General features: G+C 45.8%; 1 pseudogene across 1 annotated transcript in view; it reads right to left on the bottom strand.

The window, feature by feature from the left end:
* LOC147718916 (uncharacterized) overlaps nt 1-25,038 on the bottom strand; it is a 288,616-nt pseudogene that overhangs the window by 168,327 nt on the left and 95,251 nt on the right. The window lies entirely within an intron of this gene.

Here is a 25,038-nt window from a genome sequence, read left to right as displayed (position 1 = left end):
TTCACCCCCTGATACAGATTACTTGATGTCTCGGAGAGACAGCGCATGCACGCTGCCTAGGCGAGACCTAAAAATAGGTTGGAACTAGGCTGGTAGAGGTCTTAAATAAAAGGAAGGTGAAAACATAAAAAAATGAGTGCAGTAATAAAAAGTTGTAGTACGCCTAATAGAAGTGGACTAAAAAAATATATATAGGGAATACTGCAAACCTGATTACTCAGTAAAAACAAGCAGTGAAAATGCAATAGGTCTCGCCTTTGATTAAGTTAAAGTCATTTGCTTTGCTACTGGTATTGTATAGCAAAGCAAATGGCTTTAACTTTATGAAAGGCGAGACCTATTGCATTCCATCTGCATTCCTATTGTTTCCCTCTAGGGAGCCCATTTATAAGATTTTACACATCCCACATGCTGTGAATGTAGTAATATCCCTTTGGCTACACAACTCTTCCAATTACCACCAGTAGTAGAACAGATCTATGTCTCTGGTAACAGATGCCAGACACTCCCTGCTAGCGGTGCTATCCCTCAAGATACAATGATCAACAGTAGAACAATAAAGCTATGCATGTGCATACAGATTTTAGAACACCTTACATTTCAGGCAGCAGAGCAATGCCATAGGTTGTAAAAGTCTTACAGGATTACACCGTAGACCGAAGAGATTTCCTTGCGCACTTTAGAGCTTCACAGCTGGAACAGCATCCCACTGCTTTGATCAGATTGCACATCTCCTCCACAACGCACCTATCCCTAATAAAGCACACCTCTTTCTTTAGAAGTTATCCTTTTGACAGCCAGGCAATCCTCTTATACCGCACAAAGTACACACACTATGGCAATGGACGCCAGGTATCGAACAGAAGTGCTGTGTGCAACTTGGGTAGCATCATATAGGATGAAGCAATGGCTACGTTATGTAGTACACCAGAGCTATCTCTTAATATTAGTAATGGGGTCAAAGTTCCTGTGGCTAAGCTGTCTAGAAAACCATTACATGGATGTATTACAAACATAACAGAGGGGCAAAATCGTACTACTAATTGAGCAAGAAAATCTTAAACAATGCAGGAATAAACAAGTATTGGCAAAACCAATAGGGTTGCTGTGCAGCATGCCCTAAGGGCAAAAAAAACGGAGCTTTGAGAGGCCTCGCCCTTTTGGGTTAGGCGGTGTGAGAGAGGGCAAACGAGAAATCGGGAGTGGGTGTTGGGGCATGCAACACAAATAAAGTCAAATGAGACTAGTAGAGGAAAAGCAGTCACGAGAAAAAGCAACACAGAGGGGAGCCCACGAGGGATGGAACAACATGGATCGGGGTGAATGAGGCAAGCTAGAGAGAGACTCAAGTGCTCTCTTCATCGAGTGTTTACTACAAAATACACTAGTTGACAAAGCCAGCAGGTCTGACATTGGTTGCCTTTTGGATTTGTCAATCACAGAGGACCCAGACGAGGATAGAAGAGATAGAATACGATAACATCTAAGCATGGAGGGGGTTACACCGAAGCCCCTGTCCTTCGATAATGCAAGCATTGCATATCTAATGTGCCACGTCCATAAAAAGTAAAGGAATTTGCAGAGAATAGTTGTTGCTACCAGGAATGGAATACTTTAAAGCACCTGCAGTTTTATAGAAAATAAAGCGTTTAACAAATAGAGTGGGCACTATATTTTGTAACTTGCAACTCGCTTTTTCCTTATGTAAAGTGCTCTGATACCTTAGTAAACAAAACAGGTGATGGACCGAATGTGGATCAATGTCACACATTCACCCCAGTCCAAAGATCTGGGCCCAAATCCATCGTTTTTTTGCACTCCACACCACCCTGGGTTAGACAATGGCGATATGCAAATCAGCTCTGACCCTGTGCCCCATGGGAACAGTCCAGTCCGAACTACAAAAGCCATGTCCTTCCCAGAACGGAATCAAGCATCCGAGGACCGGACCGGTTTCGAGGTAACACCTTTCATCAGCCCGGCTAGCTTGACTCCAGTGGTGTGGAGTGCCTGGGACCCACGTCTGAGCATCCCCAGCGCACTTATGGCGGTATTTGCAAACAAGACAGGTGATGGACCGAATGTGGATCAATGTCACACATTCACCCCAGTCCAAAGATCTGGGCCCAAATCCATCGTTTTTTTGCACTCCACACCACCCTGGGTTAGACAATGGCGATATGCAAATCAGCTCTGACCCTGTGCCCCATGGGAACAGTCCAGTCCGAACTACAAAAGCCATGTCCTTCCCAGAACGGAATCAAGCATCCGAGGACCGGACCGGTTTCGAGGTAACACCTTTCATCAGCACCGGCTAGCTTGACTCCAGTGGTGTGGAGTGCCTGGGACCCACGTCTGAGCATCCCCAGCGCACTTATGGCGGTATTTGCAAACAAAACAGGTGATGGACCGAATGTGGATCAATGTCACACATTCACCCCAGTCCAAAGACTGGGTGTGGAGTGCAAAAAAACGATGGATTTGGGTCCAGAACTTTGGACTGGGGTGAATGTGTGACATTGATCCACATTCTGTCCATCACCTGTTTTGTTTGCAATACCGCCATAAGTGCGCTGGGGATGCTCAGACGTGGGTCCCAGGCACTCCACACCACTGGAGTCAAGCTAGCCGGGCTGATGAGAGGTGTTACCTCGAAACCGGTCCGGTCCTCGGATGCTTGATTCCGTTCTGGGAAGGACATGGCTTTTGTAGTTCGGACTGGACTGTTCCCATGGGGCACAGGGTCAGAGCTGATTTGCATATCGCCATTGTCTAACCCAGGGTGGTGTGGAGTGCAAAAAAACGATGGATTTGGGCCCAGATCTTTGGACTGGGGTGAATGTGTGACATTGATCCACATTCTGTCCATCACCTGTTTTGTTTGCAATACCGCCATAAGTGCGCTGGGGATGCTCAGACGTGGGTCCCAGGCACTCCACACCACTGGAGTCAAGCTAGCCGGGCTGATGAGGTGTTACCTCGAAACCGGTCCGGTCCTCGGATGCTTGATTCCGTTCTGGGAAGGACATGGCTTTTGTAGTTCGGACTGGACTGTTCCCATGGGGCACAGGGTCAGAGCTGATTTGCATATCGCCATTGTCTAACCCAGGGTGGTGTGGAGTGCAAAAAAACGATGGATTTGGGCCCAGATCTTTGGACTGGGGTGAATGTGTGACATTGATCCACATTCTGTCCATCACCTGTTTTGTTTGCAATACCGCCATAAGTGCGCTGGGGATGCTCAGACGTGAGTCCCAGGCACTCCACACCACTGGAGTCAAGCTAGCCGGGCTGATGAGAGGTGTTACCTCGAAACCGGTCCGGTCCTCGGATGCTTGATTCCGTTCTGGGAAGGACATGGCTTTTGTAGTTCGGACTGGACTGTTCCCATGGGGCACAGGGTCAGAGCTGATTTGCATATCGCCATTGTCTAACCCAGGGTGGTGTGGAGTGCAAAAAAACGATGGATTTGGGCCCAGATCTTTGGACTGGGGTGAATGTGTGACATTGATCCACATTCTGTCCATCACCTGTTTTGTTTGCAATACCGCCATAAGTGCGCTGGGGATGCTCAGACGTGGGTCCCAGGCACTCCACACCACTGGAGTCAAGCTAGCCGGGCTGAAGAGAGGTGTTACCTCGAAACCGGTCCAGTCCTCGGATGCTTGATTCCGTTCTGGGAAGGACATGGCTTTTGTAGTTCGGACTGGACTGTTCCCATGGGGCACAGGGTCAGAGCTGATTTGCATATCGCCATTGTCTAACCCAGGGTGGTGTGGAGTGCAAAAAAATGATGGATTTGGGCCCAGATCTTTGGACTGGGGTGAATGTGTGACATTGATCCACATTCTGTCCATCACCTGTTTTGTTTGCAATACCACCATAAGTGCGCTGGGGATGCTCAGACGTGGGTCCCAGGCACTCCACACCACTGGAGTCAAGCTAGCCGGGCTGATGAGAGGTGTTACCTCGAAACCGGTCCGGTCCTCGGATGCTTGATTCTGTTCTGGGAAAGACATGGCTTTTGTAGTTTGGACTGGACTGTTCCCATGGGGCACAGGGTCAGAGCTGATTTGCATATCGCCATTGTCTAACCCAGGGTAGTGTGGAGTGCAAAAAAACGATGGATTTGGGCCCAGATCTTTGGACTGGGGTGAATGTGTGACATGGATCCACATTCTGTCCATCACCTGTTTTGTTTGCAATACCGCCATAAGTGCGCTGGGGATGCTCAGACGTGGGTCCCAGGCACTCCACACCACTGGAGTCAAGCTAGCCGGGCTGATGAGAGGTGTTACCTCGAAACCGGTCCGGTCCTCGGATGCTTGATTCCGTTCTGGGAAGGACATGGCTTTTGTAGTTCGGACTGGACTGTTCCCATGGGGCACAGGGTCAGAGCTGATTTGCATATCGCCATTGTCTAACCCAGGGTGGTGTGGAGTGCAAAAAAACGATGGATTTGGGCCCAGATCTTTGGACTGGGGTGAATGTGTGACATTGATCCACATTCTGTCCATCACCTGTTTTGTTTGCAATACCGCCATAAGTGCGCTGGGGATGCTCAGACGTGGGTCCCAGGCACTCCACACCACTGGAGTCAAGCTAGCCGGGCTGATGAGAGGTGTTACCTCGAAACCGGTCCGGTCCTCGGATGCTTGATTCCGTTCTGGGAAGGACATGGCTTTTGTAGTTCGGACTGGACTGTTCCCATGGGGCACAGGGTCAGAGCTGATTTGCATATCGCCATTGTCTAACCCAGGGTGGTGTGGAGTGCAAAAAAACGATGGATTTGGGCCCAGATCTTTGGACTGGGGTGAATGTGTGACATTGATCCACATTCTGTCCATCACCTGTTTTGTTTGCAATACCGCCATAAGTGCGCTGGGGATGCTCAGACGTGGGTCCCAGGCACTCCACACCACTGGAGTCAAGCTAGCCGGGCTGATGAGAGGTGTTACCTCGAAACCGGTCCGGTCCTCGGATGCTTGATTCCGTTCTGGGAAGGACATGGCTTTTGTAGTTCGGACTGGACTGTTCCCATGGGGCACAGGGTCAGAGCTGATTTGCATATCACCATTGTCTAACCCAGGGTGGTGTGGAGTGCAAAAAAACAATGGATTTCGGCCCAGATCTTTGGACTGGGGTGAATGTGTGACATTGATCCACATTCTGTCCATCACCTGTTTTGTTTGCTGATACCTTAGTGTCTAGCCAGCGCTATATAAAATTCATAAAATAAAAATAAAATAAATATATAATACAATACCTCAAACCTGTGCCTGCTGGGGGTTAATATTGCTAAGACCCTGATGGCACTGAGATGCTAGTGAGCTCAGTGAAGTCCACCCTTCAGGCTGGGGCCCGAGTGACCATCTCCATTGAGACAGAAAAGCACAGGGTGCAGCGAGAAAAAGAGTCCCGCCCCTCCCAGAGAGACACAAAGCATTCCGAGACCATGGGGGAAATTCGCACCTTCAGACTATTGTCAAAGCTCACAAGCACCAGAGGAGCTTGAGTGGAGGGGGCTAGGTCTCCAGCGGGAGCAACTCCTAAGATGGAGCACGCGCTGCAGGGGTAGTTGATAGTGTAGAGCTGAGGAAGCTAGAGGTGGTGGGACACAAGGCGCCAACTTCTAGGGAGGGGGGCACTGCGCAAGAACAGGTTGAGTAGGAGCACACACAGACTGGACAGCTAAGACAGGCGCATGAACAACTGGGATAGGTGCATACATTTCACGTGCACACCTCGTGAACAGCTAAAGTGGAACCAAACAGTGCATGAGCAGCAACAGTAAAAACAACTACGGTGGTTGGAAGCTCACAGAGCACAAGAAGCAACAGCGGACGCCCACTTAGCATGATTTATTAACATTTAGGAAACCGAAGAAAGACGAACGAAAGAGAAGTGCGTAGGTCAGTCACGAGATTTCACAGGTCATTAGATAGCAGACCTCGAGAAGAGGTTGATCCCTGTTTGATGTGTGGAAGAGTTCTTTTTGTTCCCCAGAGCCGTTATTGAGGGCAGGCACTTCTTACTTGCACTCCCTGCGCTTGAAAAAAATAATCACCGCTGAATACATGGGCAGCATACAAATTACATCTGAGTGCACTCGATCAGGTGCCTACAGAAAGGCGAGATGGGCGGGGAAGATGTGCCTTGTCAGGCGCTGCACCTTTAAAGTGCTACTAAGTGGCACCGCTCGGTTTGACAGGTAAACCCCGCAGCTCAGGAACTTTACACAAATGTCCCCATTAGGACAGTCCCGTGAGACAAGCAGAGAGAGACTGTCAGAAAGTGGACAGGGACAAAAGTGTTTGGATTCATAGATCCCTAAAGCTTATCACTACTACACGAGTGAAGTGCTTAACGAGTTAAGCGAGAGATGTTCATGCGGCTCTTATGGTTTGAGAGCCCCGTGCACCTTCAAGTGGAGTCTCACGAACAAGCAAGCGCCAGGGTTGACCGTGGGTGTGTTGTAACACCAGTGAGTGGTCTTTGAAGCAGTGCTTGAGCTGTGGATATGAGGAGCCGGCTTTTATGTATCTTGCTTTGGTACCAAGTGTGAGGCATGAAAGGAGCCAAGGCTTTCCCTGGCGTTGCCCTGCGAGGACACATCAGTGTAGCCAAGCACAAACAAGCATCGATCTCTTGTCTTTATGAGGCCATGGGTTTGTAATTAGAAACACATCCCCATAAAAATAAGAAAGTGCTTTGAGACAGCAGCAAAGCAGGCAAACCAGTCCGGCTCGGAGGCCAAAGGAGGTCAACCAAAAACCCTCATTTCTAATGGCAGGCCACCGTTTAGCATAAACGGTGACACCAGCCAATGGAAATGAGGGGCGGGGCTTCACGCCCTTTATTGGAACTCTTCGTTCATAATAAATCTCGCTGCGGCATACAGCGCTTTGCGCTGCAACGCCACGCGAGACCTAACAAGCATTTGCAATGCAATAGGTCTCACATTTACGCAAATTTGAGCTACTGGCACTGTAAATGACAAAGCCTTTTATTTATGTTTTTGGTTTTCTGGTTTCACATTGTGTGCTTCAGCCACTAAGTACTTATCTCTCCCTCCTCCTGTTTTAAATTAAATGTTAATGCTTCGTCTTTTATTTTTGTCGCACTAGGTTAGAGTGTGTGTAGCAGACAGAAGCCACATGGTGGCTCGGCTCGTTTTGGGCCCTCGTATCTAAGAGAACATCGACCTAGCCAGGATTCTGTGTTCTCCCCTCAATGCCATAATGGCAGTTTAGGGAACAAAAGCATAGAAATAATTGGTTAATTTATAAAAAAAAATAAGTACTTGGGCTCTCGTTAGGAGGCAGCTAGCACCAGCCTATTTCTCCTGTTTGCACTGCCTAAAAGAGAAGCAACTACTAATCATGAAAGTGGGGAGAGGATGTGGCGTAATGGCCAGATCGCCGGATTCTGGAGCGGAGGAAGCAGATACAAGTCTCAGCATCGGCTCAACATCCTGTGATTCTGGGCAAATCACTTAATCTCCATGAAAATGAATGTGCCCTTAACTGGTGTTTATGAAAAGCACTTGTGTTGATGATTAAGAGCGCCGGAAACCACCACCCAAATTAAGCATGGACAGGTTTTGAATCTCAAAATAACTCCAGAACACCATGTACATGCTTCGCTTCCCCTATGACCAACTTCCAGCCCCCCAGCCTTCAATCTCATTAATGCTGCCCCTGGACATGGCACAGACAATACTTATTTGCTCCTGGTAAGATGGGCGTTGGGTGTTCTAACATCTGTTATATGCAGTGCTTAGCACCAGAATAAAAGGCCTTAAGTGCTATAAAAAAGAAGCTAGTTATTTACAGCCACAGCAACATATCAAAAATGTATTCAGACGCATTAACTCACAGGGCTTGCACCACAATGCTTGGGCATGAGTCATAATGTATGACTAAGTGAGGAAGTTACTGATTTAGAGCCTCGCTGTCAACGGGAAAAGGTTGAAAACTCAATCCAGGGGTCACACAAAAGTGCTAAATCAAGAGGTCACAAGAGGGATAGGCACAGAAGAAAGAAAGGACTATTTTATAGCGCCTCCTGTCGCATCCTTGTGGCATCCCAGCACAGTAAAACAGCAGAAGCTACTGTGTTCGAATAGCATGACTTTTATGGACCTCTTATGCCTATCTGGCCTGCTAATGATGCAAGCCCAGTGGTCGAAGTGGGGGAAAAAAGTAGGGGAACTATGGGTGGAGAATCAGGGGGGCGGGAATAACCAAAGATTGGATCAGTGGATGGAATCAGGGGTGTGGCTAGAAATGGCAAAACATACCACTTTTAGTACGTTTAGCATTTCACTGACCAGTTACAGCTTATAACGTTATTTAATTCAAACAATGGATAAACATGTTTATTTGAGGTTTAATTCAGGAAAAAGCAAACACTCATAGGGAATACAGGTTTATGTAAAGCGTGTGAAATATAAGCAGGAACAACATGTTCCCTTAATGCTTTTACTCTCATTGTTCAGAAATCCATGAGTATTTTTTGTCTCAAACATTGAGGACATGAATACAGGGCTCTTCCTTTACACTTGTGTTAAGCAGGGCTCAGAAGAGAAAGGGACTGTCAGGAGAATCTGGACTCACGGAAACCCACAAAGGCTCCTTCATATTCATGTCAGCCAGCTAGCTGCTCAATCATAATATAGCAAAAAGAACAACTCATGGACAGAATGCAGAACAATGTCATACATTCACCCCAGTACAGAGATCTGGGCCTAAATCCATTGTTTTTTTGCTCACCATGCTATTCCAGTTTGGACCCAGCCATATGCAAATCAGTCTTGATCCTGCGCCCAATGGGACCAGTCGAGCATGCTCCCATCTCTCTCCAGCAGGTACATTGATCACCAAAGTTATCTTGGCACTTGTATTGTTAACCGAATCCTGCTGAATATACAAAGAACGTTGCAGTGTTTTTAAAACTCCTGCACTTGTACAAAACCGACCCCCCCAAACTAAACTGCCCCCCTACCCTTCCAGTCGCCCTGGGAAACGCCTGATGCTTGGAACAGCCAGTCCGGCATTGTTACCTTTTTCAATGCAGTACTGCAGATATGTATGCTTATTAGATATAAATGTCATGGATCACTGTGTTTCAAGTTTAGGGTGCACAGGTACTCCGTTCAGTGTAGTTAGTTTGTTAAAATAAACTAGTTTGTGTGCCTCCCTGCACCACAGTATCCTCTACACAGAGGATTTTACACTCCTTGTTCTGGAATCCACTGCTAATCAAGGGCTGAAATTGCATTGTCAACAGTCTGCTCTGCTCTGTTGTGTCACTAGTTAATTCACAGTTGTCTGATGGCCCTTTCAGTGTTGCTTTGCAGGCCCCTAGATAGAAGGGAAGGGGGAGGAGGTTGTGGGGACTGCAGAGTAGGGTGGCCAACTGGCATGGGTGCAAATTCAGAATGGGGAGTGTAAAAGTTCAGGACAAGGGGTCAAAATTCACAACAAAAATTCAGGACAGGAGGTCAAAATTCAGGACAAAAATTCAGGGCAATAGGTATCCTTTGCAGACACATCAGTGGATGTCATGCAATAGTATATAAATAAATAGGCAAGGAACATAAGTACAAGTCACTTCTGCCCTGTCACTTTCTTCTGCCCGGTCACTTCTCCTACCCCATCACCGCTCCTTCCCGGTCATTTCCCCTGCCCCGTCACTGCTCCTTCCTGTTCACTGCTCCTGCCCTGTCACTGCTCCTGCCCGTTCACTGCTCCTTCCCATTCACTGCTCCTTCCCATTCACTGCTCCTTCCCATTCACTGCTCCTGGCCGTTCACTGCTCCTTCCCATTCACTGCTCCTGCCCCGTCACTGCTCCTGCTCGTTCACTACTCCTGCCCGTTCACTGCTCCTGCCCGTTATCTGCTCCTGCCCATTATCTGCTCCTACCAGTTATCCGCTCCTGCTCATGCCTAATCACTTCTCCTGCCTGTCACCTCTCCTCCCCCGTCACTTCTCCTGCCCCGTCACTTCTCCTGCCCCGTCACTTCTCCTGCCCCGTCACTTCTGCTGCCCCACCACTGCTCCTGCCCCGTCACTGCTCCTGCCCCGTCACTGGTCCTGCCCCGTCACTGCTAATGCCCCGTCACTGCTCGTGCCCTTTCACTGCTCCTGTCCAGTCAGTACTCCTGCTCATGCACGATCAACGCTCCTGCCTCGTCAATTTCCCTACCCCCTCCCTTCTCCTGCCCCGTCACTTCTCCTGCCCTGTTCACCGCTCATGTCCTATGACTGCTCCTGCTCATGCCTAATCACTGCTTCTGCCCAGTGACCTCTCCTGCCAGGTCACCTCTCCTGCCAGGTCACCTCTCCTGCCAGGTCACCTCTCCTGCCCTGTCGCCTCTCCTATCCCGTCACTGCTCCTGCCCCATTCACTGCTCCTGCCCCGTTCACAGCTCCTGCCCGGTTACCACTCCTGCTCATGCCTAATCACCGCTCCTACCCCAACACTTCTCCTGCGTCGACACTTCTCCTGCCCGTCACTTCTCCTGCCCCGTCACTTCTCCTGCCCCGTCACCTCTCCTGCCCCGTCACATCACCTGTCTGTCACGTCACCTGCCCCTCACTTCTACTGCCCTGTCACTTTTCCTGCCCTGTCGCCTCTCTTGCCCTGTCGCCTCTCCTGCCCTGTCGCCTCTCCTGCCCCGTTCACCGCTCCTGCCCCGTTCACCGCTCCTGCCCCGTTCACTGCTCCTGCCCGGTCACTTCTCCTGCCCGGTCACTTCTCCTGCCCGGTCACCACTCCCGCCCGTCACAACTCCGGCCCGGTCACCACTCCTGCCCACTCACCTCTCCTTTCCTGTTGCCTCTCCTGCCCTGTTATGTCACCTATCCGTCACGTCACCTGCCCGTCACTTCTATTGCCCTGTTACTTTTCCTGCCCTGTCGCCTCTCCTGCCGCATTTCCTGCCCTGTCGCCTCTCCTGCCCCGTCACTGCTCCTGCCCCGTCGCTTTTCCTGCCCCGTTCACCATTCCTGCCCCGTTCACCGCTCCTGCCCAGTCACTTCTCCTGCCCAGTCACTTCTCCTGCCCGGTCACCACTCCTGCCCACTCACCTCTCCTTTCCTGTTGCCTCTCCTGCCCAGTCACTGCTCCTGCCCCGTCACTGCTCCTGCCCCGTCACTTCTCCTACGCTGTCACTTCTCCTGGCCTGTCACTTCTCCTGCCCGTTACTTCTTCTGCCCGGTCACCTCTCCTGCCCCATTACCCCTCCTTTACTGTCGCCTCTTCTATCCCGTCACTGTTCCTGCCCTGTTCACTCTGTGTACAACATGGACAAATTACACAAGGGGGCAAGTTCCCCAGAGTACTCTGTTTGGGGAAAGCTCCTCTGTCATTACTAACTCAGACCTCATTGCAAACAGGAAAACACGTTGTACCACGAATTCCCTGCGTGTGGGTCTTCCACCGGACTGAGTTAACACCTGGCGTGCATCGTGTTAGAGGTTTTTTTGTAGCCTTGAACAATCAGACAATAAGGGCACTTTGTAAACTGTGGTATATTTGGAGGATCTGGACTAGAGGTTTTTACAGAAGACATATTATATCCTGAAAAACGATCGATTTAATTCACTGATGACGCAGTATCCTAAAAGTGAAAAGGTCTTCACACCAGGACACTCAAAGGAGGGGGATTTGTCTCTCAGAACACCATCCCTCAATCTCCAGATCCACACACGATTGGCACACCATCGTCAAAGGCAGAGGGCGGGTGCATCGTCATTCGAAAGAGGCTAATCAGCCTCAATCGGAATGACAATGGGCCTGCCCTCGGTCTGTGCGAGCTCAGGGAGGGGCTGCTGCAGCCTCTGGAGTTCACCAGAGAAGTGCGAGCAGCCCCTGGAAGCTGAATGAAAAAGTAATCGTTATTAAGTAGAACTATTCTTGCCGTTCCGGGGCGATTTTTTGAAAGAAAGAAGTAGGGGACCAAACGGAATTAATTTTTTTAAGTAGGGGCACGTCGTGCCCTTCCGATCCCGCCCACTTCTACCACTGTGCAAGCCTATTGCCTGCGGATCGCTGCAGCAGGTGCACAACCCATCCAAGTGTTTTAAAGGCAGGCCTCGTGCAGCAGTGGATTGGAGCTGTAGTTTCGTAATGCCTTTTTCCTTTGTCTCCCACGCAAGGTTCCAACTAATTTCGGGTAAACAATGATCAGGTGGATTCTTGTGTTATGTCTCACAGCCAACTATCTTTCGAGAAATACATTTTTTCCATATTATCGCTGAGTTCATGCAATCCTTCCAAATACATTTTGTTTCTGAAAACATAAATTAACTTTCCTTCGTCTGAGGAGTTGCACTCCGCTGCAAGAGCAGCTGCATGCCCCGGCAAACTCTTAATTTACTAATTATTGTTCTGAGCCGGGGCTGCAGCAAGTACTTAGATTAATAACATGCCACCATATTATGGCACAGAACACAACATATTCATTTGTTACCGAATTCTCTCATCAGGACATTCCAAGAAGTAATGAATGTATCGGTGCGCAGGCCAGCATCAAAAGATATCAGATGTGGCTGTAAACAGACAACAGATGGGTGCTAACATAAAATGTTTACGTTTCTAGGCGGGGTGATTATGTTCTTTTCTGTACAGCTACCAGGTATCTAAGAATGCAGAACGGTGTCCGCCCCATCAGTGGACAAGAATAGAGTGCCCGTCATAAAGTTAAAAATAGCAGAAATTTGCTCCGTTTCTATGGAATGTGACTGCTTGTCGTGTCCCACGTTCAACTTGTCAGGAAAATAAACATGAGCAGTGTGCACAATTTAAAAAAAAAAAACGTCTGCCATTGCGCAGGCTGCTTTAAAAGTGAAAGCGCACATGGCGCGCTGAATGTAACCACAGCACGTCATTGTGCCTAATCTACAAGAAACTCAATGACGAAAATAGTACACGTATTGTGTAATAACAAAGTAAACGGGCCAGTAGTAGCCATGGGAGGATACAAATGACGACATGGCTACTAAGGAGGGACTAACAAGCCTCATAATGAATCAGAAGACAGCATTTACAAAGGACAAACACACAAGCCAATGAAAAATAGGGGCTGGGAGTGGGTGAAGCTTCTCTCCGTAGTGAACTACCACATCTCGTCGCTGAGCAGCTCTTGCGCGTTGGCTCAAGCTTGACCTAATGACTAGAAATAAAAGCAAATGAATAAAAAGGTGGTTGTTAATTAAGCGGTATCGAAAGTACACACCATTAGTGCACAATATGTATCAAAACATTTTTTAAATGGTGTAGCCAATATTTTAAGACGTAATAGTTTATCAGATTATATCAAACAAATGCAGCCAGCTGCTGCAATTCTACTGTCTGAGTTCATGTGTGATGGCTGTCAATATCTCAATCCACTGTAGTTATTTTTGACAGTAGATTTGACTTGTCACCATATCTAGGACCCATCGTCACCTGCTCAATCACTTGCCAGAGCATGCTCTCTGCTGTGTGGGGTAGACGCTGGAAGAGTCCAACAATCGGGGCTCCTATAACTCCACATTTAATTCTGCACCGATGCTGCAAAATCCAACTTTTAACTTTATGATTTGTCTGATATATATATGTATATATTACCTACTGGCATTCGCCAGTAGGTAGTTATAGTTAGGACTTATTTTCCAATGGAAATCCGCAACATTCTATTTGCAATAACTTTGGCGCCGGTTGACGAATCTTCGCGGAATTTTTAAAACTGGTGGGGAGCTCCAGTGTGCTCCTATCCTGAAAGTTTCACAGTGATTTGTAAAGCGGGGGCTGAGAAAAAAGGGGGGGTCCCAAAACATGTTTTCCCTGTGCAATTTTCTATAGGAACCTTTAATCACAGCTACAGCCGGAACTGCTGAACAGAATTACACCAAATTTGGCAAAAAGGTAGCCCTTGGTTCAGAGTCGTGCCTTTTTGTTAAATGGTGTAAATCTGTTCAGTAGTTTTTTAGATATTAAAAGGATAAAATATAAATATATCTGGGCGGAGCCTAACCACACATCTCATCGTGAGATCTGATTTGCTGTCAGCACTTCATCCAAGAAGTGTTGTCAGCCATCTTGGGACCAATATACATGATAGCACCTCATTAAAAAGCATTGCAGTTAAAAGAAGGTTTTAAGACTTTAGTTACATTATAAATCATTTGTTGATGGTACCATACTCATTTTGGGAATTGTGGTGTGTTCTAAGGTGATTTTACCATGTGAAGAAGCCTTCTGCTGGGATATCATGAATCATGTTTTAGAGAAGAGAAAACTATTTTCTCATGCTTTTCCCACAGAGGTTTTGAAGGTGATCTATAATCTAAACAGAGCATATTTTCTGTAAATTCACATTATCTTTCTCAGTCATATGAGAATGAAGTCTGACATTCTCAGTAAAACATGTACATCCAACAAGGGTAGAGACTGTCAGTTGATTCCTTTGTGTTCTACTGCAGCTTCCCAGAGTGTTCTAAAGAACAACTAGAGCGCTAACAGTCATACTTATGACAAACGTATAGCACACCTGAAGCCATCTTGATTGGAATAAAGTGGTAACTCTTAAAACATTTAATTTAAAAAGGAACAAAATGAGGGGGTTTATTTTGCCATAGAAAGTATGATTAGTGCTGCCGAAAGAAAAATTAGGGCACATTTTGAGTGACTTCTTAAATCCTCTTCTAATTCATTAAAAAATTCTGACATGCAGTCTGAAACATGCACTTTCAATACCAGCAGCAGACTTCCCTGGTGAGCAGCAGCTTTACTACAGTGATCTAATAAGCAACTAGAGTGCTAACATTCTGAATTTATGGCAAATGTGTGACACATCTGAATGCCTTCTTGATGGAATCAAAGTAAAAAATGGAAAGTATTTCCTACTGAGGAGACTGTAGTAAATGAGGAACTTAGGAAACTTCATAACAAATAAGTCTCCCAAGATGGCCACCAGAGACAAAAGAGCCCAAATGTAGCACAAATATCACCCAGATGTAGCCCAAATATAGCCCATTTACAGAATGTCCTAGAGTGTTCTAAAGAACAACTAGAGCGCTAACAGTCTTACTTATGACAAAAGTATAGCACACCTGAAGCCATCTTGATTGGAATAAAGTGGTAATACTTAAAACATTTAATTTGCAAAGGAACAAAATAAGGGTGTTCATTTTGCCATTAGAATTATGATTAGTGCTGCCGAAAGAAAAATTAGGGCACATTTTGACTTCTCAAATCCTCTTCTATTTCATTAAAAAATTCTGAAATGCAGACTGAAACATGCACTTTGAATACCAGCAGCAGACTTCCCTGGTGAGGAGTAGCTTTACTACAGTAATCTAATGAGCAACTAGAGTGCTAACATTCAGAATTTATAGCAAATGTGTGACACATCTGAATGCCTTCTTGATGGAACCAAAGTAAACAAGCATTGAAAATGCAATAGGTCTCACCCTCGTTTAAGTTAAAGCAATTCTGTTTGTAATTAGGTGGCTTTTTAGCTTTCCTTCAATTAGTGTTTTTCAAACTTTCATGTACATAACATGCATATGTATACTCACTAGTATGCACATGTACAGAAGAGCACACATATTTTGTTTTTTTCTGTATATAAATTGTATATAGGTCGTAATGTTTATGATGTATATAATTCATGAAATTTGAATTTTAAATACATATTTTGGACATTAGCTCGTGGGTATCAGGGTGGTGTGTCATCACATAAATGTTTAAGTCACATGATTCAGTGGATCAGGGCCAGAACTATCTTTAAATCTGATGGTTAGTCCATATCAACCAGCACTAGTCACTTTATATACCGCATGGTATATGCATTCATGCAGTAAAGATATAGTACTAGTCACTTTTTCAGCCTTTTTGGGTATCTGCACTTAAGCAGCTATGATATTTGTTGAGGACGTCCATGAGATTTGTGCAATGTTTTTATGGGAGAACATTTTTTTTAATGTTATTTTTTACATTATTAAATTTTAATACGTGGGAAGCACAAAATGTGAATTAAAGAACAGGAGTTTAGAACACGTAAGAGCTACCATTCATCAAGATAGAAGTAATGCCTTAGCCAAACACATGGAAATCCATCATGAAAGCAATTGGAAAAGCTTATCGTTCTATGGAATTTATACAGTGAAAAAATCAACCAGAGGAGGGGACAGAGTAAAATCTTTACGAATGAAAGAATCAAGACACATCCTGAACTTACGTACATGAATCCACATGGGTTGAATCAGAGTGAGGAGCTGTACATTCATTTGTAAATAGTGATAATGAACATTGAATAGTAAAAGAACATCTGCAGGTCACAATTTCTAAGTCTTTGGAAACATCACACTTTGCCATATAGGTTCTTATTCAATTTAATTTTAAATTTATTATATAAAAAAATGTATTGCTCAAATATGATCCCCCCAAAAATTGAAAAAAAAGAACAAATGTGAAATACAGACGGGAGACAATGATTTGTTAATCATAACAAGACCTAGAAATTTGATTCACTCAGAACATTGGGAATGATTTAATTAATGATGCTAAAAGAGGACATAACGCCACCGGAGGCGGAAATCACAGGGAATATAAAACTTAAATTTTTGCTCTTTTGAAAATTGTAGAGTGAAAATCATTTTTTGGACTCCTCAGTGAATTTAATTTAAAATTAAGTCTAACGGGAATCGCATTTATAACGTTATATTTGCATTGTTTAAATTTTGGGGAGAGACACATATAATTTGTATAATTTGCACTATTTGTTTGAACCACATGAACCACAATGCCCTAGTAATAATAGTCACATGACATTATGAGGTAATGAGTTGTTAAAAACAGGAAATACCAAAAGGGCGTTGCCGTGAAGAAGTTCTAAGATAGAACGAAACGCGTTGGTGTGCTTGTTTGTTTTGGGAAATAAAATCTTGGATTTTCATAAAGACTTTGCTGGAGTGCAACCTTTGGCTTTCTGAAAAGGAAGTGTGTTTTCATATGTGTATATATATATATATCACTTTGGAAGGGTAATTGTTTGTGTTAACATGCACATCTTATCCATTACAAGATGGCGCCCATATTAGATCCAGGGTTTGTCCTTCACCTATGTCTGCCACTATGAGGGAGGTTTAAAATGACATCATGTGCTTAGTGTCATTGACACTGACGAAGGCTGACGCCGAAACGCGTTTGTTGTTGACTTTCATTTTGAATAAACAAAGACCGCTGTGAAATTCATCACCCCCGGAGTGCAGTAGTTCCTTTGAGGGAAGGGGGAAGGGACCTTTGAGCATATATATATATATATATATATAGATATAGATATATATATATATATATATACATATACATATATACACACACACACACATATATATATATATATATATATATATATATATATAAATATGTATTCACTTAAAAAACCATAGGTTTCAGGCCTTATATAGTTAGGAATTAGCATTTAAAAAACCATTGAAATTGCTCCTATATAGTTAGTTGTACTAACTATATTTCGCACACCCGCAATCCACTGCTGATGATGTCACATATTACATCATTCATGACATGGTCAGTGACATCACTGATGACATCTCAAATGAGATCACTGATGACATCACTAATGACATCTCATTTGACATCACTGATGACATCATCCAGTGACTCTGTGTTTCTGTAAAGTTTAAATATGTTTTACATATTGAAGAATGAGTGGATGTATAAGTGTCTGGATAAAGGATTTAGTAGGTGCGTGACTGACTGTATGAGTGAGTGATTAAATGTGTCTTACTAAATGCATGGGTTAGTGACTAAACTGTCTGAATGTGTGCATCAGTATGTCTGTTGTTGTGTAAGCTGCTGAATGTGTTGATCAGTTGTTATATGAGTGGCTATATGGGTTATTGATTGGTTGCCCAAGTATTTGAATGGGAGACTGAGTGTGTGTGTGGGTGGCTGGGAGGTGTGTGACTCTGTGCATAGATGTGTGAGCAGTTGATTCACTAGGTGTATGATTTCAAGAGTGCATGTTGAAACAGCTGTATGGGCGGTTGACTGTGTGCATGGGTGTGTTGGTGAGTGAATGGATATCTCAGTGCTACATGTCCAAGTAAGTACATATGTAAAACACAGTGCATGTGAGAGTTGGCATGTATAAATGACTATACATGAGAGCCAGTGAATGTGCGAGTGACTGTATGGATCATTGTGTACTTGTATCAGTGATTGTATAATTGAGTAAGTATGTGTTAGTATATGTTTGAATAAGTAAGGTGTTGTGTGTATAACTGTATAGTTGAGGAAATGGAAGTGTGATTGATTCTTTGCATGACTGACTAGGTGTGTGAGTAACTCCATGGATGAGTGGCAGTGTGTGAGTGTCTGTATAGGTGTATGAGTGCATATGATAGTGTTGTATTGATGAGTGACTGTCTGTATGAGTGATTCTATGGGTGAATGTGTGAATGTGTGTGTAGACCTAGGAATCAGTGAGTGCATATGTAGTAACTGGTATTGGTGTGTCAATGGTTTCAAGAATGGTAGTCTGGGGGAGGAGCCAAGATGGCGATCGGAACAGTCGCGTAGGCTCCCGGCTCCGCAAGCCTTCGATTCCCGCACCTACATCCTGACCTCCATCCTCTGATTGTGCTGCGACGGGACGACGGTGGAAGCGCGCTGCCACGGCTCGCGTCCCTCCGAGGTCTCTGCATGCCAGATAGCCGGAGATATTGCCGGATTTGTCTGGCGGCCATCATAGCCTTGGCTCCGGGACCCGTGCTGTCCTACACCGCTGGATGCTGCTGGAGCGGCATCGGTCAGTCGAGCCGGAGCGGAGCTGACACTCTGAGGCGCCCTGCCTGCCGCAAGGGGTAAATAGACTAGATCCTTTCGCTGCAACACGGCTTCTCGTCACGAGCGGACTGCTCACATTGGCGAGATGGGTGCCCACTGAGACTACCTCCCCTTTGTGTAACGCTGGAGTGGGGCTGTGCCGACCCCATTTTGAGGCTTGCATGGTGTTTGTGGATCACATCCGAATCTGCCCTCCGCCTTGAGCCGAAGTAGGAATGGCTTTCGCCGAGGGTCGCTAATCAGTAGTGTGTCATGCCTATATCAGCAGCTCGGGCTGCAGCCTTCCAGTGCCGATTTTGGCCCCATCTTCTTGTGATTCCCCTAATGAGGTGGAAATGGCCGCTGGCTCCCTGACTGGGGAGGTGGGTACTATCTTGCCTCACGACTGCGACACCCTGCCTAGTTTCATGCTGTCTGCTGATCTGCGCGTGTCATCTCGTGGTGAGGAGCTGTTGGGTTTGCAGCCTGCGCCAACCCGTGGAGCCGTTCTGGCCGCTCTTGCTGATTTACGGACTGCATGGCGAGCAGGTTCCCGGGAGCTGGGTAAGAAGCTTGACGATGTCGCGCTCACACTGGGGCGGGCGCGACTGGCCAGCTCCCACTGTTGTGTTGATCTACCTTTGCCGGCTCTTGAGGGGGCTACTATGTTATCACGCAAGTGTAGAGAGGAGCGGATCATTCCTGGCTGTGTAAGTGTATGCGGACGGTCGTCTGCCAGCTTTAGCTGCGCTACATTGTTTCACTCTCCGCTGAGGATTGAGACTTTATCCATGATGTCGCCACCACTGTCTAAAACGCTGGTTCTGCAGCTCCTGGCCCCCTTTGTTGCCTCTGCCTCGCAAGCTTCTTTCTCCCTACGGTGGAAGGAGTATCATCGTGCGAACTTGGGGGTATTCATCTTTTGGGACTATGGATCTATCTGTGACTGGCGACGTCCATTTTGTTTTCCTACTCCTCTTCTTTGCCTAGACCGGCCATTTTGTCCCTTTGTTCTGTTTGGGGCGGGCTCTCCTCGGGGGTCACGATTCGGGGGATTTCTACGAACTGGCCAGGGCTAAGGGGTTTCCTTTCATGAACTGTGACTGATTGGCAGGCGAAGACTCGGGCTGGGACGCTTCTACGACATATTTAGATGTGCGATACGTGATGTCTCTCCCCACTTCATGCTGTAACTGATGTTTGCTGTTCTTGATTCTTGCTTGTGGGGTGGAGGTCGAATGCATGGCTGGGGAGACCGGGAGCGCGTGGATTTGGCCCTCCCTCAGTTTTATAGGATTCCTTTTTCTTTTCTTTCTTTCTTTCTTTCTGTTTCTATATTTTGGGTACTCCTTTTTTGGGCGACAGGCACACTGCTAGGGGGGGGGGGTAGGCCGTAGCCTCTGCATGCGTGTAGGGTGGGGGGTAGGGGGGGGGGTTATTTTGTCCGTTTTAGTTTCTATGGGCCTTATTTTTTCTTCTTTCCAACTTCTTTTCTCTTCTTATTTCTGTCTTTGGGTCCATAGGTTGGTTCGATATGAGGTGGGTACTGACCGGCATGTGACATAATGTGAGCTTAAATATCCTGATGTGTATCTTGTTATGCCGCTACTCCGATTATAATTTTACCTTTGTCTATTGGGTTTCACCTGATGAACGTTGCCCACTCATGTCGTAGGTGGATTGACTGAACTATGATCCTTCTTCGTTTCTATATTTTAAAAAATGCCTTACATTTTTTTTTAAATTAACCTTCATTCCTCCTGTTTCTCGGTAGTACGATTAGATCCAGTGTAACTCTGATTGATTGTCAATTGGTATTGATGTGCTACTGAGTCACCGTAGAGCTTGCAACAGTGCTTAAAGTTGTTTCGAGGCCGGCCGGATGGTTGTGGGCCCGTATTTGTTTGCTGAATCTGCACAATAAAGGTTTCAATTTAAAAAAAAAAAATAAAAAAAAAAAAAAAGAATGGTAGTCTGTATTTAACAGTGGGTGTATCAAAGGTTATATTAGAGCGTGAGGAGGTGCATCGCATTATCACATGAATGATATCATCAGTGATGTGATCAGTGATGTCAAATGAGATGTCATCAGTGATGTCATCAGTGATGCCATTTGAGATGTCATCAGTGATGTCATCAGTGATGTCACTGACCATGTCATGAATGATGTAATATGTGATATCATCAGCAGTGGATTGCGGGAGCGCGAAATATAGTTAGTACAACTAACTATACAGGAGCAATTTCAATGGTTTTTTAAATGCTAATTCCTAACTATATAAGGCATGAAACTTATGGTTTTTTAAGTGAATTTGCAAGGTTTTTAAAATGCAAATTCCTAACTATATAAGGCCTGAAACCTATGGTTTTTTAAGTGAATTTGCAAAGTTTGTTCAATGCTAATTCCTAACTATATAAGGCCTGAAACCTATGGATTTTTAAGTGAATTTGCAAGGTTTTTTAAATGCTAATTCCTAACTATATAAGGCTTGAAACCTATGGTTTTTTCAGTGAATTTGCAAGGTTTTTTAAATGCTAATTCCTAACTATATCAGGCATGAAACCTATATTTTTTTCAATAAATTTCAAAGGTTTTGTAAATGCTAATTCTATTAGCGGATAACGTTTATATATGTTATTATCCTTCTGGGACCACCTGAGCAGCCATCTTGTTTCTCAGGAGAAGTGAGGCAAAAGAGAGCACAAAACAAGAGTGGAAAACGCGAAAAGGGGGCAGGGTTGAGACCCCCTGACCCACTAGCCCTTCTCAGGGGGTCCCAGAAGGACCACCAAGTGCAAAAAAACATTTTTTTTTTAAATCGCAGGGTACGCGCACGGTACGTAACCCGCAATTTTTTCGATTATTTTTTTTTTTTTGCCCTTGGTGGTCCTTTTGGGACCCCCTGAGAAGGGCTAGAGGGTTGGGGGGTCTCTACCTTGTCCCCTTTTCGTGTTTTCCACTCTTGTTTTGGGCTCTCTTGTGCCTCAGTTCTCCTGAAAAACAAGATGGTGGCCAGCACTTCCTGGTTTGGACAGTTTGGAATGTTGACAGTCGACTGTCAGCCAATCAGAAACTCGCTTGCGCACGTAAGGGTACGCGCATGTACGCGCACGGTGAGCGCATATAGATGTATAATTTGCTCAAACTCAATTTTCTCAACAACTACTGGAGGGATTTCCACCAAATATAGAAAAGGCACTACTGCATACCTGTCCCTACCATTTTGCCAAGTTTGGTGTAATTCCGTTCAGCCGTTCGGGCTGTAGCCGTGTCTGAAGGTCTCATAGAAAATGTCATTTGAAAATTTTAAATTCAATTTTTTCAAGAACTACTGGAGGGATTTTCACCAAATGTAGCAAAGGCATATCTGCATACCAGGCCCTACCATTTTGCCAAGTTTGGTGTAATTCTATTCAGCCGTTCGGGCTGTAGCCATGTCTGAAGGTCCCTATGGAAATTAACATGGGGAAAACACTTTTTGGGACCCCCCTTTCAGCCCCCGCTTGACGAATCCCCCCGAAAATTTCAGGGAAGGAGCGGAGCGGAGTTGGCCAAAATTCTGGAAAATTACACACAGATTCCTCAATCGGCGCCAAAGTTATTCCCAATAGAATGTTGAGCGCATTTAGATATATAATTTGCTCAAATTCAATTTCTCAACAACTACTGGAGGGATTTTCACCAAATATAGAAAAGGCACTACTGCATACCTGTCCCTACCATTTTGCCAAGTTTGGTGTAATTCCGTTCAGCAGTTCGGGCTGTCGCCGTGTCTAAAGGTCCCATAGAAAATGCCATTTGAAAAATGTCAAATTCAATTTTTATCAAGAACTACTGGAGGGATTTTCACCAAACATACAAAAGGCACTGCTGCTTACTAGTCCCTACCATTTTGCCAAATCTGGTGTAATTCCGTTCAGCCGTTCGAGCTGTAGCCTTGTCAGAATGTCCCTATGGAAATTAACATGGGGAAAACACGTTTTGGGACCACCCTTTTTTCTCGGCCCCCGCTTGACGAATCCCCCCGAAACTTTCAGGGAAGGAGCGGAGCACAGCGAGGCAAATTTAAGGAAAATAACAGGCAGATCCCTCAATCGGCTCCAAAGTTATTCCCAATAGAATGTTCGGAATTTCCTATGGTAACTAGGTCCTAACTATATATACCTACTGGCTATCCCCAGTAGGTAATACACACATATATATAAATGCATACACATATATATGCATATGTGTGCATGTAGAGAGAGGTAGAGAGGTAGAGGTGTAGAGGTAGAGGTGTAAAGAGAGAGTTATAGAGGTAGAGAGTAGAGGATGAGTAATAGAGAGTAGAGAGTGAGTAGTAGAGAGTAGTAGAGAAGCAGAGAGTGAGTAGTAGAGAGTGAGTAGTAGAGGGTGAGTAGTAGAGGGTGAGTAGTAGAGAGTGGGTAGTAGAGAGTAGTAGAGAGTGAGTAGTAGAGTGAGTAGTAGAGAGTAGTAGAGAGTGAGTAGTAGAGAGTTAGTAGAGAGTCGTTGAGAGTGAGTAGTAGAGAGTGAGTAGTAAAGAGAGAGTAGTAGAGAGTAGTAGAGAGTACTAAAGTGGGTAGTAGAGTGAGTAGTAAAGAGTAGTAGGGAGTGAGTAGTAGAGAGTGGGTAGTAGGGAGTAGTAGAGAGTGAGTAGTAGACAGTAGTCGAGAGTGAGTAGTAGAGAGTGAGTAGCAGATCGAGCATAGTAGAGAGTGAGTAGTAGAGAGAGAGAGTAGGAGAGTGAGTAGTAGAGAGTGAGTAGTAGAGAATGAGTAGTAGAGAGTGAGTAGTCGAGTAGTAGAGCACTAGAGAGTGAGTAGTAGAGAGTGAGTAGTAGAGAGTGAGTAGTAGAGAGTAGTAGAGAGTGAGTAGTAGAGTAGTAGAGTGTAGTCAGAGTCAGTCAGTCAGTGTCAGTCAGTCAGTGCCAGTCAGTCAGTGTCAGTCAGTCAGTCAGTGTCAGTCAATCATTTTCAGTCAATCAGTGTCAGTCAGTCAGTGTCAGTCAATCAGTGTCAGTCAATCAGTGTTAATCAGTCAGTGTCAGTGAGTCAGTCAGTGTCAGTCAGTCAGTGTCAGCTAGAGCAGCTCTGCTGCCCTGGTTCTCTCGCTCTAAAGCAGCTCTGCTGACCTGGTTCTCTCCCTCTAGAGCAGCTCTGCTGAGCTGGTTCTCTCCCTCTAAAGCAGCTATACTGACCTGGTTTCTCTGGCTCTAAAGCAGCTCTGCTGACCTGGTTCGCTGGCTCTAAAGCAGCTCTGCTGACCTGGTTCTATGGCTCTAAAGCAGCTTTGCTGACTCGGTTCTAAGGCTCTAAAGCAGTTCTGCTGACCTGGTTCTCTGGCTCTAGAGCAGCTTTGCTGACTTAGTTCTTAGGCTCTAGAGCAGCTCTGCTGACCTGGTTCTCTGGCTCTAAAGCAGCTCTGCTGACCTGGTTCTATGGTTCTAAAGCAGCTCCGCTGACCTGGTTCTCTGGCTCTAAAGCAGCTCTGCTAACCTGGTTCTCTGGTTCTAAAGCAGCTTTGCTGACCTGGTTCTCTCCCTCTAAAGCAGCTCTGCTGACCTGGTTTCTCTGGCTCTAGAGCAGCTCTGCTGACTTGGTTCTCTGCCTCTAGAGCAGCTCTGCTGACCTGGTTCTCTGGCTCTAAAGAAGCTCTGCTAACCTAGCTCTCTAAAGCAGCTCTGCTTCTCTGGCTCTGGAGCAGCTCTGCTGGCCTGGTTCTCTGGCTCTACAGCAGCTCTGCTGACCTGGTTCTCGGCCTCTAGAGCAGCTCTGCTGACCTGTGTCTCTGGCTCTAGAGCAGCTCTGCTGACCTGGGTCTCTGGTTCTAGAGCAGCTCTGATGACCTGCTTCTTAGGCTCTAGAGCAGCTCTGCCGACCTGGTTCTCTGGCTCTAGAGCAGCTCTGCTGATCTGGTTCTCCGGCTCTAAAGCAGCTCTGCTGACATGGTCCTCGGGTTCTAAAGCAGTTCTGCTGCCCTGGTTCTCTCCCTCTAAAGCAGCTCTGCTGACCTGGTTCTTGGCTCTAGAGAAGTTCTGCTGCCCTGGTTCTCTCCCTCTAAAGCAGCTCTGCTGACCTGGATCTGTGGCTCTAAAGCAACTCTGCTGACCATCCAAATGTTTAGCTTTTTTTTATATGTACTACTGTCAAGGTAAGATTAAGTAATCCAAACACTATCAATGCACACCTACATTCA

Source organism: Lissotriton vulgaris, chromosome 4_1 (genome assembly GCF_964263255.1).
Source record: "Lissotriton vulgaris chromosome 4_1, aLisVul1.2, whole genome shotgun sequence".
Taxonomy (NCBI): Eukaryota; Metazoa; Chordata; class Amphibia; order Caudata; family Salamandridae; genus Lissotriton; species Lissotriton vulgaris.
Note: the sequence above shows the minus strand (reverse complement) of the source record. Positions and strands in the feature narration are given on the sequence as shown.